This window comes from Mesocricetus auratus, unplaced genomic scaffold, assembly GCF_017639785.1.
Source record: "Mesocricetus auratus isolate SY011 unplaced genomic scaffold, BCM_Maur_2.0 Super-Scaffold_100009, whole genome shotgun sequence".
Classification (NCBI taxonomy): domain Eukaryota; kingdom Metazoa; phylum Chordata; class Mammalia; order Rodentia; family Cricetidae; genus Mesocricetus; species Mesocricetus auratus.
Window position 1 is genome coordinate 49091333 of NW_024429193.1, and position 22744 is coordinate 49114076.

The following is a 22744-nucleotide window of genomic DNA, read 5'->3' on the forward strand; positions in this document are numbered from 1 at the left end:
AATGAGTGGCTTGTCTTGAAGGAGGAAGATTCTGTACCTAAAGATGACACCCAGGATTACTCTCTGACCAACAAATGTACACATGCATATATAGACCTTCACATAATATACACACAAAACAATTCGTGAAACTTGGTGTTCTGTAAAGGATAGAAATTACTCTAATATTTCAGGGGAAATAATCAACAGATTGGTGTCAGAAACAGGCTGTTCTCTGCTTCCAAGATGGTGCTGCTTGCATCCTCACCATGAAAATCTAAACAGGACCAGTCCATTCATGTGGTCTCTGACCCAAATGATAAAGTAATCACTTTGTGAAAGCCCCGCCCCTAATATCACGTTAGTGAATCAGTTTCAACTGATGAATTTGAGGGCATATATTCAGGCCATAGAATTCTGCCCCCCACCTCTGGGGAAAAATTTTCTTATGTAGAAAATAATCATAATTCTTACTCCAGTACCTGTTCAAAAGTCTAAGTCCAGAGGCTCTTCTAAATCAGATACATGTAATATGATATAGTTCATTGTGAGACCAGTGGCTGTCCATTTATAAGCCTGCAAAACTAAACAAATTGTGTTTCCAGAGTGGAAAGATGCTATAGGCATTGGATAGATACTCTTTCTTCAAAAGAAATGTAAAAATAGTAACAGATCCTAACTAAAACCTATCTCTTGAACCTCCCTAATTTAAACATCATTCACCTGTGTTGCTAAGAAGCAAGGGATTGATTGCCCTCGGCATGCTGACTCCCAAACTGGAAAACAGTGGGCTGTGGCATATTTCTGTAGCAGCCTTCCACTTTTAGTTGAAAAGACTTCCAAGCTGACTTTGGGACGGCCTCTGCAGGTTCAGACCCATCACCAAATATAAGGGATTTAGAAGCTGAAGACCATTGACTAAGTGGAGATTCTTAGCCAGATGTCAGGCTCTCTTGGGGCCTGACTTCCAGAAGTTATTTTTTTAGTCTGTCAGATCTTAACTCTGTCAGCTCTTATGCCTGCCCAGGACAAGGGATTAGCTCACTTGTGTAGAAACAAGACAAGACGTAAGAGATGAACCGTTAGAGCAAGAATGGGGTTTGTTTTGTTGGTTTGGTTTGGCTTGGTGTGGCATTTTGAGACAGGGTTTCTCTTTGTAGCCCTCGCTGCCCTGGAACTTGCTCTGTAGACCAAACTGGTCTCACTCACAGAGATCCACTTGCGTCTACCTCCTGAGTGCTGGGATTAAAGGTGTGTGCCACTACTGCCCAGTGGAAGAATGGTTTATTAACAGTAGCAGCTTTATAAAGTGAGGGACGTGTGGAAAACCAGCTCACAGCAGCCTGGAATTCTAGCTCTTGGAGATCTGATGTTCTCTTGCTTCTACGGCACCTGCACACATGTAAATGCAGATAGACAAATAAAAATGCATTTCCTAAAATTTAAAAGCAAAACCACATGATTACGCTTGCTTGGGAAGGGATTCCAGAAGTGCCCTACTTGGCAAAGGACTTTATTGTTCAAATGACAAAATCTTATTTCATTTACCAGCACAATAATATTGTGGGACAACTTGACCCCAGTCCATATGGGTGCTTCCCTGGGTCAGGATTGGCAGGTGGACATCACCCATGTGCCACCAATCTCCTAGACTTACTGACACCCTATGGTATAGCTCAAAGCTTTCCCTACAAGAACTGAAACGGCAAAAGAGGACTTCTGTTTTTTTGTTTTGGTGAACAGACTTCTGTAACCCAAGCTGGCCTTGAACTCACTGTCCTGCTGGCATTTAAAAGAGTCATTCTTTGCTTAGAGTTACCGAGATAGGCCTAGCTCTTCTGTACTGGGGATCACCAATCACTTTTTTTTTTTTTTTTTAGTTTTTCAAGACACGGTTTCTCTGTGGCTTTGGAGGCTGTCCTGGAACTACCTCTTGTAGACCAGGCTGGTCTTGAACTCACAGAGATCCTCCTGCTTCTGCCACCTAAGTGCTGGGATTAAAGGCATGTGCCACCAACTGCCCAGCTACCAATCACTTTCATGTAACGTGATAACATCAAAACACACTAATCATAGGGACTGGAGATATGGCTCATCAGTTAAGAGCAGTGTCTGCTCTTCCAAAGGACTTGGGTTCAATTCCCAGCACCCACAGGACAACTCAAAACTGTTAACTCCGGTCCAGGGGATATGACACCCTCACACATGCAGGCAAAACACCAGTGCACATAAAAATAAACATTTAAATACTAATCACAGAAATAAGAACGTCCTGGTCCATTTATCCCAGAGAACTCAGTCCTGACTAAAACTGCTACCCACATGCCTTGTGGGGTATGAAGAGCTCCTAATTCCTTAAAATGAGTTCTTGTGAGCTGCCTTACAGTTGTTTTTCTTTATGGGAATTTTACCAGCTCCTGAGCCATGACTCTCTACTTAGTAGTCCTAGGAGACACAGCTCTGCTAAAAACCTGAAGGATCACCCTCTTCTGAGCTCTGAACGAATGGAAGGGTGCTCCAGGCCCGTTTGTTCCCACTATTGTGACTCTCGTAAGGGCTCACAACAAACCAAGATGGCAGACTACCCTGACTGGACCTGCAACCCTAGGGAAGGCGTCTCTTCAAGGCGACTGTAAAAGCCAATCATCATCTAAATAATATGATTAGAGGCTTCTGCCTGGGAGTCCCTCTTGGAAGGTTTCCTGTTAATAGTTTTCCAACAAATAATTTTCTGCAAATAAAGCTTTCTATTAGTAGTTTTTGTCTGCAAATTCCTGTGTGTTTTCAGAGGGCTTGGATGACTTCTGTTGCAGGTCATCCTAGCCCACTTCATCCTGATCATTTAATCTTCCTTCCATATCACATTATCCCAGTTCTCCCTAAGACACAAATAATGGAACACAAATGCTCACATCCTCCTAAGACACAAATAATAGAGTAATAATACATCCTCCTAACATCTCCCTCTCCTGTTATAGGGGGTTTGTATCCACCCCACACTGTGTGTGTGTGTGTGTGTGTGTGTTTCAAGACAGGTTTCTCTGTGGCTTTGGAGTCTGGTCTGGAACTCGCTCTGTAGACCAGGCTGGTCTCCAACTCACAAAGATCATCCTGCCTCTGCCTCCCGAGTGCTAGGATTAAAGTCTTTCACCACCACCACCCAGCCCCCTACAGTCTTATGTGTCCAAATACTCTTCACTTGGTGGCACTGTTGGGAGATTGCGGAATCTTTGGGGGCATAAACTCTAGATGTTGTCAGAGGGTCACTGGGGGCAAGCTTGTCTCTGTGTCTGTTATGAAGGCAGGCACTTCTATCATGTTTCTGTCACCAAGTGTTCCGACATACCTCCAATGGTGCTGGACTGGAGCTTTAAGTGGAAATCAGTCCTTATGTTGCTTCTGTCTGGCATTTTGTCACAGAAGGGAGGGAAAGGTGAATAATGAGTCTCAAAGCCTTAGAGGCCAAAATTTGGCCAATTGCTGGATTTTTCACCAACAACTCTGACTCTTATTACTTGGAATCCCTCCAAATAAAAAAGATGTCTCTTTAGACAGATTCTTCCGAGCAAAGCTTACCTACCCTAACCCTACAGTGTCCCTAGCTACCCAAACAAGAGAAATTGTCTTTCATTTCTAATCCAAATCTGTGCTCTGGCTTACTAACATTGTGACAGACTTCAGTTTTTTATCAGAGGCCCCTAATGTGAAGGAACTCATGCCATGAGAATGAGCCCAGGAGACCCCCAAACCATGCTATCAAGTACTCAGGGATGGAATTTTATCTGCTGTTACCACCAATCCTCTGGGGGAAAGAATAAGCAGCACCCTCCAGCTCTGTGCTGCTTCCTTTACACGGCCTCAGATAAAGACACTGGCTGTCCAGCCTAATGACCTGAGTTCTGTTGTCAACTGACCTCCATAAGCACGTTATGACATACAAATGTCACTTTTAAAAGGTTTTTTGGAACTATGGCCTAAAGACAAGTAACAGGTGATTCACCAGACTAAGGAGTCAATGCCCCAAAGAAAGTACTCTGAGCAGCTGATATCCTGGATGGGACTTTCTCCCCTCTAATGTTCCTCTCTCAAAACACTACCTTAGAAAAATCCTAATGTAAACCAAAGAATAGCCTTATTTCCTTGGGCCTGGCCTGTTTCTTGCCCAGTTCCAGGATAAGGGTTAGTATAGGCTGTGTCAGCTGAAACCAAATGGCAGAACATTCACTTCAAACAAACCCATAACTGTTTCTAACCACGCCTTTCCTCTAAATAGTACTTTTTCATCCTCCCACCATAGTGAATAATTACCAGAGGAATTCTATTATTGTGAAAGCCATTATTTTACCTCTAGTATTTGATCCCTGTATTTTTAGCCTTAGGTCCTAGTTTGCTTTCTATTGTTATGATAAGCACAATGGCCAATAGCTACTTGGGGAGGAAAGGGTTTATCTGGGTTACATATATATCTATCACTGAAGGAAATCAGGGTAGGAACCTAGAGGCAGGAACTGATGCTGACGTCATGGAGGATTACCGCTTACTTGTTTGTTCCTCATGGCTTGCTCAGCCTGTTTTCTCCAGTCCAGGACCACCCACCATGGGCTTGGCTCTCCCATATCGGTCATTAAAAGAGAAAATGCTGCACAGACTTGCCCACAGGCCAATCTGATGGAAGCATTTTCTCAGTTGAGACCCCTCTTCCCAGATGACTGGAGCTTCTGTTAAATTGACAAAAAAGATCCATCCAGCAGCATACCTTGTAAAGTTGGTGCCTTCCAAAGTTCAGCATTGCAGTTATAAAATAATGTTTCTGCCCAGTTTTTAGTTCATCCCAACTTGAAAACCACCTGTCCTCCTTCTGGCTACCCTAGACTAGACAACCAGCAATTTCTACCCTCAAAGCAGGCAAGGTCAGCCACCGTAACTTCAGCAGGAAGAAGTTCTGAATGCCAGATGTCAACCTTTAAATCTGAAGGGGTGGAAGTCACTGAAGCAGCAGTTCTCAACCTGGGAGTCAAACGACCCTTTCACAAGGTCACCTAAAACCATGGGAAAACGCAGGTATTTACATTACGATTCATAACAGTAGCGAAATTACAGTTATGAAGTAGCAGAAAAAATAATGTTATGGTTGGGGTCAACATGAAGAACTGTATTAAAGCATCATTAGGAAAGGTGAGAACCACTGCTCTGAAGTGAGATGAGACAGTAAAGATGGTATAAGCTAAGCAACTTCAAGAAGCCTAAAAGCTATACAGCAGCAGAGCACATTACATCAGGGCGTCATGAGACTTCTTGGTGAAAAAACAAGCCTTTGCCAGAACCAGCAGAGAGAGAGACCAACGTGGTCAGCAGACTAGTTCTAACTGCTTCCTCTCTTTGTTATAATGGCATTTCCATATCATTAGCACTGTGGTTTTAACCATTCCCATCATACACCTGATGTCATGACACATCTAAAAACAACATACAATGGACAGGAAAACAGGGGTGGAGAAGGGGCAAATCCTATTCTGGGAAAATTACAGCCCATTCTGGAAGTTCCCCCATCTTAGTCCACAAATAATCCTTCCCTCTGTTGCCCATAAAGCATAAAATGTGTTGTCCCAGGGCTGGAGAGATGACTCAGTGGGTAAGAGCATTTAACTCTTGCAGAGGACCTGAGTTTGGTTCCCAGCACCCAACTGCTGGCTCACGTCTACCTGTAACTCCAGTTCCAGTGGACCTGATGCCTTTGCTGAACCCCACAAGCTCCTGCACACAGGTGATGCACATAATACAGCCAGGCACATTCCCATCCACACAAGCTAAAATAAACACTCTTCAAATGTGTTGTCTAGGGCCAGCAAAATTGCTCAGATGGTAAGGGCACCTGCCACCATGCCTAATGACTTGAGTTTGGTCACTGGAACCCACATGGGTGAAAGGAGAGAACCAATTCCTGCAGGGTGCCCTCTGGCCTCCAGGTGCACATGCCATGCCACATAAGCACGCATTTTTAAATGTGCTGCCCAGAGCCCTTAACTGTGTGCTTTCAGCAGTTTTGTTTCTGTGGTGCTGACAGTTGACCCCAAGTCCTCACACAGGCTGAGCAAGTTTGTGATTTATTTTTGTATCAGTGTGACTAAAATACTGATGGAAGCAATTCCCGAGAGGAGGGATATGTTCTGACTCAGTTTCCAAGAGCTCTCAGTCCATCCTATGGGGAAGGCATGTTGAAATGGGTTGGTCCTTGGCAGTAGGAGTGCGTGGTAGAGCTGTTTACAGGGCAGAGCACCAGGAGCAGAGTGGACACCTGGAGCCAGGAGCTTAGGTGTAGTGGGGTAGTAGCATGCTTGCCTAAAATGCACAAGATCCCATGCTTGAGTCTCAATACCATGACAATGAAACCAAATGAACTCCTAGTGCCTATATCAGGCCTACTGCAACAATTTTTGTTTGTTTGTTTGGTTGGTTTTTCTAGATAGGATTTCATTTCTGGGCATTGGTGGCACATGCCTTTAATCCCAGCACTGGGGAGGCAGAGGCAAGTAGATCTCTGTGAGTTCGAGGCCAGCATGGTCTACAGAGTGAGTTCCAAGACAACCTCCAAAGCAATACAGAGAAACCCTGTCTCAAAAAACCAAGTTCTGGAACTCACTCTGTAGACCAGGCTACCCTTCCTCGGAGTGCTGGGATTAAAGGCATATACCACCACTACCTGGAATCTGAAACAAATTTTCAAAGCCATGACATTTTTAGGGGCAGTATCTCTTCAGATTGAGCATGTATTTGATAGGGAGAGCTAGGACTTAACCCCATCTCTTGGACTCCCCTGCCCTTTCCCATGCTGCTTTGTATCTCTGAAACTATGCCCTATTTCCTTAGATATGAGACCCATGTTCTTTCTGTATTGACAGTTTGGGTACCCAATGTGGGGGCTCAAGACTGATCCACAGTCACCAGAGGGGTTATCCAGATTGGTACCAAGTACCTGCATGTGTCTGTATGCCCAACTAGCCATGTTGCCTCTTCAGACAAAAGCATCTCTGAGCTGTTTGTTAGACAACCTGGTATTTGCCACAGAACATTCATCTGCTTCAGTGCATTTTGATCAGAGCATTTCTCTGATAACACTGACCATTTTTCCCTCATGCCATACTGATGCTGCAATGATAAACGGCACACTTATTGAGAGTATAGGTAAGTAAGTATTTATTGTAGAAATTACTCACAAGAGAAAAACAAGCAACCCAGATGAGCCGAGTATTTTTCCGAACTGGAAGCCGAAAAGAGGGTGAGAGGTTCTGCTGCTCAGTCTTTTATTCCTTCCTCCTTCTACACCCCTAGCCATGCCCAAAAGTGGGCCTGGCTAGTGACATAGTTCACAGCCTACATCCATATACGTCTTTAGTCACATCTAAAGTGGGTGTGGTTAGTGGTGAGGTAAACCACCCTTTTATTATCTCATCTGTATGTGCCTCTAATATGCCACATGGTTAATGGTGGAGTACTAAATTTCACCCTACACCATACCTGTTGGAACTCCAGTATTATGCTGACCACGCCCGCTAACAACAGGCAGGGCACACACAGTGGCACAGTCACATCATCACTGTGTCCACTCGTTACAAGGCTGCATAATGATTCAGTACGCCTGTGCGAACTTCTCCTTTTAAGGGACCACCTCCACGTGGTCTCTCTGTCTCTCTGTCTCTCTGTCTCTCTGTCTCTCTCTCTCTCTCTCTCTGTCTCTCTGTCTCTCTGTCTCTCTGTCTCTCTGTCTCTCTCTGTCTCTCTCTGTCTCTCTCTCTGTCTCTCTCTCTGTCTCTGTCTCTCTCTGTCTCTGTCTCTCTCTGTCTCTCTCTCTCTGTCTCTCTCTCTGTCTCTGTCTCTCTCTGTCTCTCTCTGTCTCTGTCTCTGTCTCTCTCTCTCTCTCTCTCTCACTCCCCCCACACACACACCGCACAAGTCCCTTCCACCAGCTGAAACTATGTTAACAATTCTACAGGGCTGTTGAATGATTACAACTTTGTTATAGATGGTTAAAATGTTACTTATCCTGAACCAATTTGTCTTGGACATCTTTGGCGCCTTTCACCTTCACATAACTGGCTACATTCAGGTGAAACCTGTTGAGGAACATTCCTTTACTCTGTGTGAAGACAGGTCTCTGTGATCGGTTTAATAAAAATCTAAACAGTCAATAGCTAGGCAGGATTTTCAGGACAGAGAATGCTGGGAAGAAGGACAGAGAAGCCAGACAGACACGGAGTGAGTCGGACACACAAAATGGGATAGAGGTGAAAAACCACTTGCCTACTGCCTCTGCAATTACATATAGTAAATTCCTTAATTTATGGCTTTCTTACTATATGTTTTCTCTTAGATGCGGAACCAGACTTTAAAGTGATCTGTGTATACATATACATGCCTTTAAATTGTGCCTTTATTTTGTTCTGTGACTATAAAAACTTCATGTAACCAGAGCCAGAGAAATTAAGAGGGTATACTACTCTTAGAGACGACCTAAGTTTGATTCCCAGCACCTATGTCAGAATGCTCACAACTGCCTGTAACTCCAGATCCAGGGGACCCAACATCCTCTTCTGGAATTAGCTGTCTTTGTCTGCATCATATATACAATGTCCTCCCCAACCCACACACAATTAAAACAACAACAACAGAAACGTGTAACCACTTTCACCATGGAGCGTGCTTTTGAAGGAAACCTGAATCTGAGTCCCCAGACAGTGAGAATTTGTATTTGACTGAGAATAAACTTGTGGTGATGACTTGTTTATTCTCTAGCAAATAAAGGTTGCCTGAAGATCAGAGGGTGGAGCTAGCCACTAGTTAATCATAGAGGTCTGTAGAGACAGACAGGAAGTGAGATGGCTGGATGGAGAGAGACATATAGGCAGGAGGGGAGAGGAACTCGTTCTCTTTTCAGTCTGAGAATTTTTGTAATAGTAAGAACTCTAGTGGCTGGCTGCTCTGCTTCTCTGATTGTTCAGCTTTCAACCCCTGATATCTGACTCCTGCCTTCTATTATTAAGACCTATTAGAACTCATGTTTCATAAACTACCTCTTATTTTGGGGTGATAGCTGTGTTTGGTACTGGATTCAGAATTGAGCCACACTCAAGACAACAGTCTTTGTCACCTGTTGCAACTGTCCTTAATGTCTTCCTTATGGTTGTTAACACATGTAACAAATGTCAGCATGTTTTTGTTTTGCCTTTTTTTTCCATCAACAAGGTTGAATTAGAGGCATTCAAACAAGACATTCCCTGATGCTTAGCTAGTAGAAACTGTGAGGTAATGTTAGGGTCACTGACTTGTGGCCACATGGTCAAGCTCCCCTCCAGCACTGTTGTTGCTCTCCTGCTGCCATGAATATCTTGCAGTCTTCTCCAGTTATTGACTCTAGTAAAGGAGCTACCTGCCCCACCCCCTCCAAGGACTTCTACCAAGGAGAAGTCCATGCAGGAGCATAAAAATCCCCATGTAGCTTCTGATGTGGGCAGATATGAGGGTCATTTCATTGCAGTAGTGTCATGGGCTGACACATTTTCCCATCACCACTTATCTTTTTCATCTCCCTGGGAGTTACTACTGAGGACAATCCCGAACACACCTGCTAAACACAGATGTCTGCTAAACACAGATGTCTGCCCATGAGCCTGCCCTCTGGGAAACCTGACCCATGACAGTAAGCAAATACTTCATGTCTTGGTTTCTTCTGTCTGTGAAGGGAGAAATTCCAGTACCTAGCTCATCACTTAGGAGTACTGAGTGAGTTTAGGTCCTTGATGGAGTGCCTGCCGCACTGACAGCCTACATCAACGTTTGTCATTGTTAATACCTGGAGAAATGGCAAGCCAAGCCTCCCTGAACAACCATCCCCTAAAAAACAGTATACACAGCACAGTAAGCATGGCCTGGGAGAGAATGGCCATGGAGACTCAAGGAGCATACTGAGAGGCGAGCTGACAGATGCAAGCAGAGCTCTGGAAGGCCCACGGAGCATCTGGACTCGGTGTGACAGTGGCTGGCAGATTAGATACGAAGGGTGAAGCACAGAGCAGTTAAAGACGCAGCTGAGTGTGGGTTTAAGAAAAATAAGTATTTGGCAACATTATTTGGTGAAATAAGGAAGAGTAGTGTCTTATTTAGGGTTTCTATTGCTGTGAAGAGACACCATGACCACAGTAACTCTATATTATAAAGAAAAGCATTTAATTGGGGCTGGCTTGCTTACAGTTTCAGAGGTTTAGTCCATTATAATCATGGTGAGGCTCATGGCAGCGTGCAGGCAGACATGGTGCTGGAAAAGGAAACGAGAGTTCTACATCTTAATCCGCAGGCAGCACACGGAGACTGTCCCATAGTGGGCATAGCTTGAGCATATGAGACCTCGACGCCCATTCCCACAGAGACACACTTCCTCCAACAAGGCCTCCAACAAGGCCACATCTAATAGTGCCTGTGGGTCAAGCATTCATCAAATAAGTCGATAGAGGCTATTGTATTCAAATCACCGCAAGCAGGTTTGGGGTGGGAGATAAACTCAGTAATAAGCCACAATTGAAATATCCATGACATCTGGAAGATCAAATCAGCCATTGGATGTGTATGTGGATTCCCTTGACTACTTCATGGTGCATGAAAAAAAGGTTGGAAGGCAATAATTCAATCTGACTCAGGCTAGGGAAGTAGCTGAGTTAGTAGAGCATTTACTAAGCATCAAGAAGCACTGGTTCAACTCCCAGTACTGCATAAAACCAGGCATGGTGTTGCATGCCTGTAGTCCCATCAATTGTAAGGGAGAGGCAGGGAGGTCACAAGTTCAAGGCCATCCCTCAGCAACATAGCAAGTTTGTCTCATTAAAATATTGTTACTCTTTATTCTTCTCATAGCTACTAATGGAAAGAATTGCATGTACCACCATGAGAGTGGTACAGGACCAGATCCAGGCTCGAGATGTGTATTTCTGTGTATTTCTGTGGGCAGGAACATCTTAGCCAGGGCATAGGATGGAAATTGCCAGAAATAGACTTACTCTGTCTTCTGGCATGTACTTAGGCAGCAGTGACTTTGAATCACATTGTGCAGGACCTGACACCCCATACATTCGTAACCCAAGTCGGTGTCCCTCTACAAAACTCAAGTGGAGCAACCACCAGATTTGGGCAGCTTCCATGATACTGTGAAGGTTCTGCTATGACCTTTTGCCTCCTCCAGACTCGAACCAGGATTCCTTGTGATGGTGGAAAAGCTTCTTGTCTTAGGTGTCCCTTCTTTGTAACAGTAACTACTCTTCCATTTAAAAACAATGCCTGCCATTTTCCAGAACAATTTCACATATCTTTCTGATTTGAGCCGTAGCATCTGAAAGTAGGTGTGATTGTCCTCATTTTTCAGGCAGGCAAAAATAGAAATACTTGAAGACACCTTTGCAGCTTCCATTTTCCTCTGGGTTGTACCTTCCTGGGAGTTTCCTTACAAATTGGTGACATGAGTTCTGCAGCTGAACTATAACTGTCGTGTTTGGAATCCTTCACTGATTTGTATTAACCTATTATCTGATGTTAAAAACAAAACACCGCCGGGCGTTGGTGGTGCACGCCTTTAATCCCAGCACTTGGGAGGCAGAGGCAGGCGGATCTCTGTGAGTTCGAGGCCAGCCTGGTCTACAAGAGCTAGTTCCAGGACAGCCTCCAAAGCCACAGAGAAACCCTGTCTCGAAAAAACCAAAAAAAAAAAAAAAACAAAAACAAAAACAAAAAAACAAAAAAAAAAACACCACTGATTACATTATAAAGAGGAAATAGGTGGTTTTTGTCTCAGGGTTCTTTCTTGCCGGGTATCCCATGGCAAAACAAACAAACAAAAACAAAAATAAACAAAACATGCTACTACAACACGATGCTAGAGCTGAGTGTAGTAGTACATACCTATAATCTTAGCACTTGGGAGACTGAGACAGGAAGATTACCACAAGTTCAAGGCCAGCCTGGCCTACATAGTGAGCTCTGGGCCAGCCTGGCCTATAGAGTAAGAACCTGTTTGAAACAAACAAGCATTTATGTTAATATTAATACAAATGCTAGAAGCTTCTTCATATTCTAGATTGCATATGCTCCACTTAGCTACTTTCTTCCTATTTCTCAAATTAGGTATATCCTTACTTTCTACCATCAAGGATACCCTGCCTGCAACATTTTCATCTTTATGAAAATCTCTGATGTTTCCTTACGATACATAATATTACTAGCAAGTGAATTATTGAGCCAAAATCTACTATGACAGTGTAGTAGATTCAGAATCTGCTATTCTGACTGTTAACTGAAATAGTCAAGTGTATTTCAAGGTTTAAGATGTTTTCCCCATTGATAGAATGTATAGTAGCTCAATCTTAGAACTTGACCAAGCTACAGACACCAAAATGATGTCATCTGTGTGATTGCTGCTGCTGCTGTGTGTGTATGTGTAAAGAGAGAGGGGGAGACAGAGAGAGAGAGAGAGAGAGAGAGTCTCTAAATACTGACACATCCTGCATCCTTCAAATTCCTTAGATTATTCCACCTGTTTGGCCTAACCCAGAATGGGTGAAAGACTAATTAGAGATGTATTACTGGATTGGAAGGAGCAAGACAAAGTAAAGAACAGCAGGAAAGAGGATGTAGCAAATGGTAGCTTGGAATGTATTCATTAATTTATAACAGAGACTTTAAAGGCACCTACTAGGTGAGACTCTATGGGAAATCACACAAGAGTGACATCAGCCTGAGCAGCAGCAAAGATGTCACACTGGAGAGACAAAGATGCATGAGATGCCTGTGGGATTTTACTGCACTGCAATAGGTGACAGTAATGGACATTGACAATTAGCCAGCTGCTCTAGACATGCAATGGCCACCTCAGTGTGACACGTCCAAAACATAACTCTAGACTGTTCTTTCTCTTCTGCCTTCCTTGTTCGTTAAAGGGAAAGAATAAATGCATGCATGCCTACTCTCAGCTCCCTTTCAACTCTTGCACAATTCATGACTCAGACCCAGGGAAGGGTGTCACATGTTTTTAAGTCGGGCCAGTCCCCCCCACACTTGCCCACAGGCCAATTCTGATCTAGACAACTTGTAATTGAGACTCTCTTCCCAGGGTGGTTCTAGATTGTGCCAAGTTGACAGCTAAAGTTAACCATCATGTTGCCTACCCAAGATAGAAATACCATGTCAAGTCAATGTCCCACCCTGGTATGAGGTGCCATCACCTCTGCCTACAGTCTCCTACCCTCGCCCACTCTTGCAGGGCCTCTCATTCTTTCCTCCCAAAGCAGCCAGATTCAGTTATAAGCATCAGATAATGGTGCCTGCTTACTTAAAACTTAGAAGAAAATAAAAGGCCCATCCTTTAGGGCCACGCATTTTACAGTCCCCATATCCTCTGAGTTCCATGATAGATAATCTAAGGGCTACTGCACTTAGCTGGTGCCTCTCCCCATGTTCCTTTCCTGGATCTTGGCAGAGCTCTCCTACAATCTCGAAGAATGCCTCCAAAATTTCATACTCAGGCTTGCCTTCCCTGGGCAGACCACCTTGATCCACAGCCACACACACTGCCATCTTCTAATCCTTTATACTTCTTATTTCTTTTTAAAAAAAAGTCTTTTTTGACCAAAGATTTGTTCCATAGGATGACCAGTCTTGGTTGTCAACTTGGCTACATCTGAAGTCAACTAAAACCCAAGCAGCTGGGTGTATCTGTGAGGAATTTTTCTTGATTAGATTTTTTTGGTTTTTTGTTTGTTTGTTTGTTTTGTTTTGTTTTTTGTTTTTGTCTCTCTTCACAGTCTTAGCTGTCCTGTTCCCAAGGTATTCCTTCATTGGTGTTAGAACCTACTTATTTGGGATTCCAGCATAGACTAAAGACTGGCTGCTCCCTAGGACTTCCCTGGGACTCCAGCATGAAACTGAAACTGCTGAGACATTCAGTCTTGTGTACTGAATCCTTGGCCTATCCATCAGGAGACAGCCATTGTTGGTCTACTTGGTTCACAGCCTGTATGCCACTGTAACAGGACCCCTTTTAATATACATAGATAGATATAGCCATTCCGCTTGTTCCTTGTTTGCATGCATGTATATCTGTGTGAGGGTGTCAGGTCTTCTGGAACTGGAATTATGGGCAGTTGTGACTTGCCATGTGGGTGCTGGGAATTGAATCTGAGTCCTCTGGAAGAACAGTGCTCTTAACTGCTGAACCATCTCTCCGGTCTCTTCCTTTTTTGAATGTGAGTGCTGGGGATTGAAATTTGGGCCCTCATGCTTGCAGAGCAGGTACTGTGTGCCTGAAAAAGCTCAAGGTGGTCAATAAGCTTGGTAGCTGAGGGTGAGCTTTATCTCCTGATCCTCCTGCTTCTGCCTCCTGCATGCCAACATACCTGGTGGATTGCACTCTTTCAATGTATGCTGCTGGTAACAGAATTCTAAAAATAAGGAATGCCCGTGTGGGCATGGTGGCCTGGACATGTGATCCTAGTAATTTGAAGGTAGAGGCGTGTGTGTGTGTGTGTGTGTGTGTGTGTGTGTGTGTGTGTGTGTGTGTGTGTGTGTGTTGGAACCAACCAGGACTATATGAGAACCTGTTTCCAAAAAAAGTATGTAGATAACCACAGTACAGAAATAGCTGCTAAACGCCTGAAGAGACAAAGCACTATGGTTGTATAAAGAGAATATTGAGAGAAATTCAGCCCACCATAAATGTAGTATGCTTCTGGCTCTCACAAAAAAAATTGTTTTTCTAAGAATGTCATATACTCATGGGTCTATGTGGTTTTATTTGTCAGTAATGATACATTTTATAGTTATAGACAATTGAAATATAATTGTTGGATATATATATATACATATATATATATAGTTTTTGGGTTTTTTTGTATTTGTATTTGTTTTTGGAGGCAGGGTTTTTCTGTGGGTTTGGAGGCTGTTCTGGAACTAGCTCTGTAGACCAGGCTAGTGTCACTTTTTTATACAAATAAGTTCCTTTTAAAAATAAAACGTTTGTTTGTTTCTGTTAGTTTGTTGTAGCCCAGCTAACCTCAGAAGTCCTTCTGCTTGAGTGTCCCGGTGTGGTTGGTGGGAGGGTCACAGGTGTGTGCTACCACACCTGTCTGCATTTTTTTCAGGTGCATAGAAATCAGAATTTTCTTTTCTTTTTAAAATATTTATTTGTTTGTTTGTTTTACGTATATGAGTGCTTTGTTTTCTTTTTCTTTTTTCTTTTTTTTTTTTTGGTTTTTTGAGACAGGGTTTCTCTGTATTGTTTTGGAGGTTGTCCTGGAACTAGCTCTGTAGACCAGGCTGGCCTCGAACTCACAGAGATCCGCCTGCCTCTGCCTCCCGAGTGCTGGGATTAAAGGCGTGCGCCACTTTGTTTTCATCCCTACCAGAAGAGAGCACCAGATCTCATTACAAATGGTTGTGAGCCACCATGTGGTTGCTGGGAATTGAAATCAGGACCTCTGGAAGAGAAGCCAGTCAATGCTCTTAACCACTGAGGCATCTCTCCAGGCCCCCCAGAATTTTTTTCTTTTTTTAATATTTTATTTCAGAATTTTCTTAATGTTGTTAAGGATTATTATTTTGACTCATAATTTTGTTATAAGAATAACATACTCCCAGTATAACTGCTGAATTTTTTAATTTTCTTTAGCTTTTTTGCTAGACATGAAGCAGTAAACTTTATTGGCAGCATTGACTTAATTTTCAATCACTAATAGAGTTACTTTTTACTTAAAAACAAAAAAATCACTGGGCAGGGGTGGCGCACACCTTTAATCCCAGCACTCGGGAGGCTGAGGCAAGTGGATCTCTGTGAGTTTGAGGCAAGTCTGGTCTACAGAGCGAGTTCCAGGACAGCCTCCAAAACAATATAGAGAAACCCTGTCTCAATAAACAAAAACAACAACAACAACAAATCTACAGAAGGTTTCAGTTGATTTTCTGAAACTATAACCTTAGAAAAATATGAAGAACAACTTTGTGATTCACAGAGGTCCAGGAGGAAACAATCTGACATTATCATACCCTTTGTGGGCCATTGAGAGAAAGTGTATTACACTGTGTCCTAGCTTGCTTTCTGTTGCTATGATAAAAAACACCATGGTCAAAAGCAGTTCAAGGAGGGAAGGGTTTTTTTTTTTTTTTTTTTTTTGGTTTTTATGAGACAGGGTTTAGCCAGGCCTCGAACTCAAGAGATCTGCCTGCCTCTGCCTCCCGAATGCTGGGATTAAAGGCATACGCCACCACTGCCCGGCTGGAGGGAAGGGTTTATCTGGCCTGCACTTCCACATCACAGGCCATTGTCAAGCGAAGTCAGGGCAGGAACTGAAGCAGGGACCACTGCTACTGGCCTGCTCCTCCTGTATATATCAGCCTGCCTTCTTACACACCTGGGGCCACCTGCCCAAAGGTGGCATTCAGTGGGCTGGTCCCTCCCACACCAATCCTTAGTCAAGAGAATGACTTATAGACTTGCCTGTAAGTCAATCTAATGGAGGCATTTTCTCAATTGAGACTCATCCCTGTCCGCGGCCCCTGTCCATGTTAGCACATCTATTGCTGTCATTCTTGTGCAGGCAGTCATGTTGGTGAGACCCATAGGGTGTAACTTCTGACATTTCTAGGAGACACTGGCTCACTGCAAACTGTTCTTCTTGCTCTTATAGTCTTTCCACCCCTCTTCTACAATGATCCCTGGTCCTTAGGTGGAGAAGGTGTGTTGTGGATGTATCAGTTGTGACTACTGCTGGACATCTTTGAAAAAATTCTTGGTAATTTCATACATGTACACAACGTATTTAGATCTGCCCCTTCACCACCTCCATTGTTTACTATCTTTAACGAGTGGCACAGATAATTTTTAACCATTAAGTTGCTGTGGCTCAGACAAGATCTGATTTATCATTCAATCCCAGGACCCCAGCTGTAAGTGTTTAAAGCCTTTGTCTTGTTCCTGATGGACTGGTTGTTGTAATGGTTAATTTACTTGACTGAATTTAGAATCACTTGGAAGGCGACCTCCTGGGCATGTCTGTCAAGGCATTTCCACTGAGTGCTAACTGACACGGGAAGATCTTCCTTAAATTGGGCAGTGCCATCCTGGAGACTGGGGCGAGGGACAAGGTGGGGGAGGGTAGCCAGCTAAGTACCAGCAGTCCTTTGTCTCTGCTTCTTGACTGTTGATAGGTGACCAGCTGACACACCCCTGTCATCAAATCTTTGCTGCCATAGACTGCACCATCTGACTGCGAATCAAAACACACCCCTTCCTTACGTTAGGTATTTTGTCACAGTGGTAAGAAGAGTGACAATGGAGGATTTAACGACGAATTGAGCTCGTGCACTTTGTTGGAGCCGGGATGGAACAACTGTGAGTCTTAGCATTGTGAGCGCAGTTTCTGAAGCAGCGGCAGAGTGCCAAGCCTCTTTTGAGAGGCACCTGCAGACTGGGAGGTCTTCCCAGGCTCTTTCCTGAGTGGGGATTACTCCCTGCCTCCCTGGGCTGGAAGTCGTTAGGGCCCCATGTGAGGCCTTTCTGTTCTCTCCATTACCCTTAAGCTCCCATGGGAGCTTCTCCGCTGGCTGGATGACCTTCTCAGGTCCTTGGTGTTCAGCTCTTCCGTGCACTGCTAGACTTCTCCCTTTCCCAGTCAGAACTCGAGTCATTGGAGCTTAGGTCCCTCTGCTTTTAAAAGACACAGAATCCCCAGGAGACTAATTACAATTGAACTGAATCTTTCATCTGCTCAGCAATGCTTTGGAAGCATTCAAACGGCCACTGCTTCACTCCAGCCACTCACCTAAATTAAGTCCAAAGCCTCCATAAAACTGACCTCTAAAAGACAAGTATGACTTGAAACTCCTTCCTAAAAATAAAACTCCAAAACCGAAAAATAAAATAAGCAAGTGAGCAAATAAAACACAAATTTAGAAAGCAAACGGTCTCGGAGCGTATCTAAACTGTTAACTGCAGCTGAGCGTGAATGAGGCCCTGCGCTTCGCCTGTGCCACTTCAAAGCTAATCAGCGAGGAGCACAAAACTAACGAAACAACACACGCACAGAGCAAAAGAAAAACAACTACGATACGAATCCTCTGCTTCACCATCTCTAGGACCCGACGGGTATCCTCAAGCATTCAGAGTTCAGGAAGAGTAGAAGAGGTAAGGTTTTTTGTTTTGTTTTGTTTTGCTTGTTTTTTTGTTTTTTGTTTTACGAGACAGGGTTTCTCTGTATTATTTTGGAGGCTGTCGGTCCAGCCTGGCCTCGAACTCACAGAGATCCGCCTGCCTCTGCCTCTCGAGTGCTGGGATTAAAGGCGTGCGCCACCACCGCCCGGCTAAGGGGTAAGGTTTTTAAATCTTCGAAGTTTTCCCCACAGATCCTGGTAAGAAAACTTTCTCTTCTGTGTGAATAAACTTACTCTGCCTGCTAAGAACATGGCTTTTATCTAACCATTCTGTTGTGAGTTTGGCACTATTACTCCTGCCTAAAGGCTGAGGTTTTTTAAGAGCTTTGAGGCTTCTGTTTGTATCTGTCAATACGTTTATATATCATGTGTCATATATATGATATTTCCTATCTTCAAAAATAACTTATAAAAGAGCTCTACTTAAAACAAATAAGCTCTTATGTAATTAAGTACTCCTAAAATTCGCAGGAAACAAGAACTAACCCAGACACTAAAGATTTTGAGCACTTTAAATAAAAACATCGTTGGATTAGGGGAGAGATTTTACAGTTGGGTGTGGCAGCGGTACCCAGCTCTCAGGAGGCTAACACAAGAGGAATCACAAGTTCAAATGCAGCCTGGAGCACATAAGTGAATTCTAAGCCAACCTGAACCACCTATCAGGATTTTATCTCCAAAAACAAACAAACAAACCCAGTAAAATTATTTAAAAAAAAAAAAGATTACCTCTTAGAGTTGTCAGCATTAAATATAATCCAGACATATTTCTTTGACTCTGCTTAGGCTTCCTAAATCAAGTATATCCATGTAATCTCTGTCTCAAAGCTTATAAGAATGGGATATTTAAATGATTAGTGCCTAAATGAGATTTTTTTATTAGTAAAGCAAGTACAGTTGTTACAACAAATGATTTCTTTCAGCTGGACCCTCCAGCTCACTCCCACTTGATCCAGAAAGCCCCACTCCCCTCCCTCCAAACCCCGCCCTCTCAGAGAATCTCTAAGAAAGGGTGGCTGTGGCATAGCTCCTCCCATGAAGTTTCCAGCAGCCCAAGTTCTGGCCTAAAGTGCTCAGCTTTTGACCATACTTGGACGCCAACCCAGCTTATGGCAGATATGTCATCACCCTTTGCTTACAGGTTATATAACCCCCATGCTTTAGTTCAGGCATGTGACTTCTGCCTCAGTCTCTAGGACTGGAGAACTCACCTAGGAGTTCTTTTACTTTTTACTTTGGCTTGATCATGTTTACTGCATTGGTGAAGAAGTCTATTATCGTGATACAGAAAACCTATTAGCATTGTTATACTAAAGTACATAAATAAATAAATTGTTCAACTATGATAGTTTTGTATGATATGTATTATATGTCTACTTAGAAATTATTTCCTAAGCTGGGTATGGTGGGCCATACTATAGGCTGTTTCATAATGAAGAGGGAGACTGAAGGACACAAGCTAAGAAACAAAACTTAAAATGATGTAGGAAGTTGTAGAGAGAAAAAAGAAGTCAAATTATTATAGATGTTTTAAATAAGCTGTAATATAAAAATAAGCCGGGTGTTGGTGGCACATGCCTTTAATCCCAGCACTCAGGAGGCAGAGGCAGGTGGATCTCTGTGAGTTTGAGGCCAGCCTGGTCTATAGAGCGAGTTCCAGGACAGCCCCCAAAACAATACAGAGAAACCCTGTCGAAAAACCAATAAGTAAATAAATAAATAAATATATAAATAAAAATATTTTGATACAAATACAGACTTTGATCTCATCTGTTAAGATGACAAAATTTCCATGGAGATTTAAGAAACCAAGATTGAGTAATACTGACCTTTGGCAAAACAGGCCTGATATCTCAAAATGTTCCCAACCTTACAGGGAAGTAAGGAACACCATTTTGGCCGGGCAGTGGTGGCACATGCCTTTAATCCCAGCACTCAGGAGGCAGAGGCAGGCGGATCTCTGTGAGTTCAAGACCAGCCAGGTCTACAGAGTGAGTTCCAGGACAGCCTCCAAAGCCACAAAGAAACCCTGTCTCGGAAAAAAAAAAACAAAAAAACAAAAAAAAAACCACCACTTTCTGGCACTCCTAAAAACATGAATGTTTGGGAGATCTCTGAAAGCAGAATTAGCCTAATCACAGTGTGACATGGAGTCTGGCCTTTCTATCCATGGGGGCTTTAAAAGTTCCTTCCGTGATGTGGGAGATTGCTCAGTTAATAGAGGCTTTGTCTTGTCTGATGCTCTGGATTTACACACACACACACACACACACACACACACACACACACACACCCTCACATTCTATACAAAGTGCCCCCACTGCCTGGCCCAGAACATTGTTTAAAGATTGCCTCTTCCTTCAGTGACTAAGAGGCGACTGGGGAAAACTCAGCTTAGATGTTCCTTTGGTAAGGCTCCCTTCAGTTCCTTCCTTGACCAGATTCAGCTGTGGGTCTCTTTCTCCATCCTCACTGAATCTGATTTGAGCAAGAATCCTGATAAAACCAGGCATAATAGCTCACGCCTGCAATCCCAGCACTTGGGGAGCTGAGACAGGAGGATTGCTCTAAGTATGCCCCTCTGCCCTTGGTGACCTTCCTTATTTTTGGCAATAATCCTATGAACGGTTTGGCCAGAAAACCCTTATCTTCAGTGTCACTGATTAGCAATTTTCCAACCATGGCCTCCACTCTGCTACTGTTGTCAACACTCCCTTACCCCTACCCCACCTTGTTGAAAAAGGGTTGTGTTAGGTCCAGTTTCTCTCTCCCACAAAAGACCTGGTTGAAATACTTCCCTTACCAGTTGCCTTGCTCCATCTGAATAAAGCCTGCCTTGCTATCTTTAAAGAGTATCATTAAAAGCCCATTTTTTTCTTTAATGCTTCTGAATATGTATCAACATTTTGCATAATAAATACATTTTAAATTGATGTATGATTGTACATATTTACAGTGTGGTATTTTAATAGACGTATGTTTTGCGTGATAATCAAATTAATTTTGCTTATCTATCATTTCAGATATTCTTTCCTGGTATTTTAACATTTAAAACCCTTTCTATAAAGCTACCTGAAATATGTGGTCAGCCATAGTTATCCTACTGTGTTAAAGAAAGCACTAGAAGTTACTCTGTCCATACTGAGGATATAGCTGAATGGTGGAACTCTTGCTAAGCAAGTGCATAGCTCTGGATTCAATTTTACTTCCCAGTAACACACACACACACACACACACACACACACACACACACACACACTGATTCCATCAAACTACACTCCTGTACCTGTAACCAAAGCTTTAGGGTAAGGGTGCTGGCTTTTACAGCTCCACTAGTTCAAACTCCATCACCTGTCCCCAAATGCCCAATAAAAAAGACAAGTGCTGGTGAGAAACAGAGATTTGATCGATGTGCACATTGGAAAGAGGAACAGATAAAGGGTCTGGTGACCCCAGCTGGGTCTCTGGGGAACTGACAAGAGCTTTAGATTCAGAGGAAGAACTGAGGCTGGGGATAAGAGGTAGGAGTAATCAAGCAGACCTGGTCAAGTGTGGTCTGGTAATCTTTGTCTCAGTGCTGGCTCTACTTTTAGGTGCCCTAGAAAGGTCTCTGGAAGTAAAAAGTGACAGTAAAATGTCTTGGTTACTCCTATGTGTTTGGCATTCAGACTTGAAGGAAAATGAGGCTAGACACCACAGTTTTTAGACAGAAGCTCCTCGGGTATTACGTCTGGGTGCAGAGGTGAACAGGTACCCCAGAGTAAACGAGACAGCTACAGAATGAAGGCAGAGATGCCAGGGTTTTCTGCCTCTGGTTACCTTTGGGCCCAAATGAATTAAGGCTTTTTCAGCAAGAGGAGTTTGTAAGTGCCTGTTACATACATTACCCACTTCCTCTAATGTTACTTACATATATTTTCATTTCCTGTGTTTTATTTGCTCATTTGTTTATATCCCCCATGTGACAGACTGGAATTCTATTTCTTTTGTTCATTATTAAAGCCTTAAAGTCTCTGTCAGTGGTTTGGGGACAGAGACACAGCTCTGCATCATCACCTTCAGCAGTCCATGGAGTTCCCCAGTCTTTCAGGGACATCAACTCAGGCCAATCCAGGATTAATACTTTTTTAATGTGTATGGGTTTTGTTGTTGTTGTTGTTGTTTTGGTGCTTGTATGTATGTCTTTGCGCCACGTGCACACCTCAAACCAGCTTGTGTCTTCAATGCAGAAAAGAATTTCAATTTTATACAGTATGAGGCAGAGTTATGAAGATCGTTCTAATATAGACTTTAGGCATGAGGGTTAGAAGAAAGGTGCTTAAAAGACATATCCACACTTGGTTATGTCTTTCTCAAGGAAAAGATTTCATTGAGTGTCCTAGTATTAGCCATAGGTACCATTTTGGTGGCTCTCAAGTTACAAAGCTAAGAAATCCCCCACTCTGGCCAGGCAGTGGTAGCACAAACCTTCATTCCCAGTCCAGTCCTCTGGAGGCAGAGGGAGGTAGATCTCTGAGTTCAAAATTAG